The sequence below is a fragment of the Silene latifolia genome, chromosome 7 (genome assembly GCF_048544455.1).
Source record: "Silene latifolia isolate original U9 population chromosome 7, ASM4854445v1, whole genome shotgun sequence".
NCBI classification, from domain to species: domain Eukaryota; kingdom Viridiplantae; phylum Streptophyta; class Magnoliopsida; order Caryophyllales; family Caryophyllaceae; genus Silene; species Silene latifolia.
The window spans coordinates 79,126,993-79,132,015 of NC_133532.1; the positions used below are offsets into that span (position 1 = coordinate 79,126,993).

The following is a 5,023-nucleotide window of genomic DNA, read 5'->3' on the forward strand; positions in this document are numbered from 1 at the left end:
AAATAATATCATTACTTTCTCGGTAAAAGAAAAACTTCTATTAAAAATACTCAATTCATGATTTCTTATTATTTTAGTTTGAGTAAATCTAATTTTAATTTTTCAAATCAAAATATAATGATAAGAAACATAAAAAATAAAAGAATTGTCAATTTAAAATTTCTAAGTAATACACTACAAAAAGTAAATATTATATATATACCGTGCATATATTGCACGGGTCTATACTAGTTTTGATATTATTCCAACGTATGTAAGTGAAGAACAACTTGGAATTCAATCGACTATACTTAATTTACGCGGTAAACTACGTGTTAATTTCCTTTGGAAACAAATATGATTAGTCTTCTTCCTATAATAAATACCCATTATATTCTACTAATTTATACATTTATGTTTCACATTTGTTATATTTAATCTCGTTTCTTCACGAAATATTCTTGTCAACACCCAATCATACATGCATCCACAAATGGGTGAAAGAAAGATGAGTCGCTTTGACTCACTTGACCTTGAGTCTAATAAACTCAAATCCGACAATGGTCATTCCATTAAGGTTTGTTCTAATCAATATTATGTTCTTGCATTGCATTGCTTTAGTATTGGTTTTGTGTGTTACAGACAATATCAGATCCAAAAAAAATTCTTTGTGGATTTTGATAGAAAATATAGTACCTATCTCTACATAAAATTATAAATTTACGCTATTTTTACTTAAAAATAGGACAAAAGTACTTCAAAAAAACCGTTTGCGGTATCCCATAGAATTATTGGTATCGCTACAAATCTAGTTTATTCTAATCAATAGAATTTTTCGATTAAAAACAAATATTAGTGTAAATCGTAGGAATTAAATTGAGAAATATTTTGTACATTTTTGAAGCTCTCTCGGTTTTTCAAAGGATGTTTAATGGTAGCGACAATGTTATTTATTGTTGTTAATTGTTTGTAAAATAGGATGCAAGTTGGGCGATGATATTAACATTGGCATCCCAAAGTATTGGAGTGGTATTTGGAGACCTTGGAACATCACCACTTTACGTGTATTCAAGCACATTTCCAAACGGAGCTAAACACAAGGATGACATTATTGGTGTTTTGTCACTTATTTACTATACTATTACTTTGATGCCTGTTATCAAATACGTCTTCATTGTCTTAAGGGCCAATGACAATGGCAATGGTAAAGTTTTTTTTTTTTTTTTTTTTTTTTTTTTTTTTTTTTAACTTTCGCCCTCATATTATGAATATGTTGCTTCTACAATTCATTTTGATCACATGCTCGCATCTTCAACACGACAAAACAACTAGATAATTATTTTTAGACTAAATATGAAAAAGATCTACACAAATTCTTAAGAGAGACGGTTTCTCATTAATGTCAGTGAGAAACCTCTCTTATAATAGGTAGTTATTATTTTTGACTAGTTTTTAGTGTATTTATTGGTTATCTCTCATTAATATAATGGGAGACGGTCTTTCAGGAGACTTGCTAAAATCGTGTCGACTGTCAATATCACTTCGCATTTGATACATGCACCCAAGTAACGGAACGTAATCCTCACTTGAACATTTAATTTTTATTGTTCCTTTATTGTCAAGGTGTTGGACGATTTTGCCTTGATATTTCATTATGATGACTTAATTAATTAAGAAAAAAACTTTAAAATTCTCTCCTATTCATATTGGATTCAATGAATGATCCGTCTTTATTTGGAAAGATAGCATTGTGATTGTCATATACAACAACATTGTTTTCATACTGCATATTTTATTTTGATCTATCTAAGTGAACTGCCTACGTTCTAATTCTATTCATGATTAGTTTTAGAAAATGAGCGTTTGTTTACCTTTGATTAAAATATCGCTCAATAAGAATAAAAATGATAAATAAATGACTAGTATATTATGTAAGATATATGTCCAGTCCCATTAATTAAATTATTTTGTCGAGTATTCGCCATTGCAGTTATTTATGAGCTAATATCCCGTGGCATTGTGTTGATAGATGAAATTCACATGCACGTACGTCAAGTATTCCAAATTAACAACAAAATGTACATATTAATAATTAATTTACTATATTGTTGTAACAATTGAAATAGGTGGAACATTTGCATTATATTCGTTACTATGCCGAAATGTGAAAATTGGATTGATACCAAATCAAGAAAAGGAAGATAAAGAAGTTGGACAATATCAAATCCATACAACAAAGACAGGAAGATACGGATGTTCACTCAAGAAACAAAACACCTTAGAGAATAACGTCTTTGCAAAATACACTCTCTTGTTTGCCACCATACTCGCGGTTTCACTTGTCATTGGCGATGGTGTTCTCACTCCTTGTATTTCAGGTTATATATATACTTCCTTCTCACATTATCCTCCGGACGGACAATAGCGAATGTCACAAGACCATAGTTTTTTGAGAAGAATTATTATTTTAAAAAAATGGAAAATTTTGTTAAGAATGTTAGTATTTACATTGCTTGGATGGAAATAATAACCTTACGAACTAATTTATTTATTTTCGTTTGTAATTTGGTGGCAGTTTTGTCAGCCGCGGGAGGGATCAAAGGAGCCTCGGATAAGTTTACTGATGGTATGTACGTAAGTTTGATCATATTAGTTTTATGCTGATGTCAAGCACATACTAATGATTTTGTTAATTGTGAGATGTTTGCAGATATGGTGGTGTGGATATCAGTAGCTATTTTAATATTTCTCTTCTTAATGCAAAGTTTTGGGACTGATAAAGTGGGATACAGTTTTGCACCAATACTTTGCATTTGGTTTATATGTAATGCAATTATTGGTATCTTTAACTTCTGCAAGCATGATTGGGGAGTCATTAAGGCTGTTAATCCATGGCACATTGTTGAGTATTTTCAAAGAAATGGAAAAGATGGTTGGGTCTCCCTTGGTGGCATGGTCCTCTGTATTACAGGAACCGAAGCCTTGTTTGCAGATGTTGGACATTTCTCTGTTAAATCAATACAAGTAAGCATGTCAGCCGTTGTATATCCTGCTGTCATTTTACTGAGATTCGGTCAGTTGCTTATCTTAGCAAGCATCCGAGGACGTTAAACCGCCTTCTATAAAGCCATTCTGGTTGTTATTCTCTTCTTCCTCCTCTTTTCTCAAACTGAAATTCTTACTTTATTATACCAAGTAGCTAATTGATCGAGGATTGATGTTTCTGCAGAACCGGTGTACTGGCCAATGTTCGTGATTGCAGTCCTAGCAGCAATTATAGCAAGCTAGGCCATGATTTCAGGAACATTTTCAATCATACATCAATCCCTAGCTCTAGGATGTTTCCCTCGTGTCAAAGTTGTTCATACTTGACCAAGTATGAAGGCCAAGTGTATATACGAACTAAATTATCTCTTGATGTTTGCTTGTGTATGCGTCACTCTTGGTTTTGGAACAAGTACACACATTGGTAATGCTTATGGTAAGTTACATATCGGCCATTGTACGACTCTGCGCATTTGCTTCTTACAAATTTCTCTGAATTATGTGAAATGCTTCGAGTATTTTATATCTCAATTAAAACTCGTTACCTTAATAATGCAGGCATTGCGGTTGTGTTCGCAGAGACACTTACATCCTTCTTCATGGTTCTAGTGATGTTACTAATATGGAAGACACACATACTCCTAGTCCTCTTGTACATATGTTGCATTATGTCAGTCGAATTAATCTACTTGAGCGCGGTGTTGTACAAATTTCCAAGCGGATGGTATCTTCCGATTGCTTTTGCATGTGTTCTGATGGCGATTATGTTCACATGGAACTACGTGTATAGGAAGACTTACTACTACGAACTCCACAACAAAGTATCGAGTGACAAGGTATGTGAAATAGTAGATCAATCTAACTTGTGTCGCATCCCGGGTATGGCTATCTTCTATTCGGAGCTAGTCCATGGGATCCCGCCCATATTCGAGTATTATGTGGGTAATATCCGTGCATTACACTCGGTCCTAGTATTTACATCTATCAAGTCATTGCCGATCAGTAAGGTCCCTGCTGAGGAACGGTTTTTGTTCAGAAGGGTGCACCCGAAAGAGCTTGTGTTTAGATGTGTGGTTCGCTATGGTTACACCGATGTTCCTGACAGACAAGATGGGTTTGAAGCGGTCTTGATTGAAGAGTTGAAACAGTTTGTACTTGGTAATAGGAGGGTAAAGGTTAAGCCCGTTGAGGAGTCGAACGATAGAATATGTGAGGATGATGACGACAACATTGGAAATCGAGAAGTCGGTATAATAGACGAGGCATCTAGACTGGGAGTGGTGCATATGATAGGGGAAAGCCAAGTGATTGCAGGCAAAGAATCTGGGATTATAAAGAAGGTCGTGATTAATTATGGAAATAGCTTCTTGAAAAGGAATGTAAGGAAGAGTGATGAAGTGTTTGGCATTCCTCGAACCCGGTTGCTCAAGCTGGGAATGACATATGAGCTTTAGGATGCACTTAAGAGTTATAATTTAAACTATATCTACTTCAAACGCTAGCAATTTTACCCTTTATAAAGCCGTTAAATTTGTCGGCTATAGGTCCAAAAATTGAAATAACATCAGAAAACAGTTTTCTAATTTCTGATTATTACTGTTTACCACACACTCATCTGCTGTTACTCCATGTTCTGCAATTCAAAATCTTCTAACTGGAGAACATTTTGCTTTTTAATTGAGATAATATACAAGTACTAAATAACACACAAAGAAAAAGTAGTACGTAACTGGCAAAATCGTAAGATCCTACAAACTAAAGAATTTACCAAGGATCGAATTGTTTATGACATTTCAGATCACAAGGCCATAGAATAATATGCAAAGCAATGAAATTTAACCCAGTCAAGGAGTCAAATAACTTCAGCAGTGAGCTATTTGCCATCTGCAATACTGAAGACAGTTGCACCAGACTCTGCCACCAAATACAATCAGCAGACACAGTAGGAAAATTTGACTGTTGAAACTGAAAGAGGATGGATTCAAGATGCAATAAGGGA

At 34.2% G+C, this 5,023-nt stretch overlaps 1 pseudogene; it reads left to right on the plus strand.

Annotated features, from left to right (window-relative positions):
• Positions 1-472: 472 nt before the first annotated feature.
• LOC141590273 (potassium transporter 5-like) lies at positions 473-4,478 on the plus strand (annotated as a pseudogene).
• Positions 4,479-5,023: the final 545 nt, after the last annotated feature.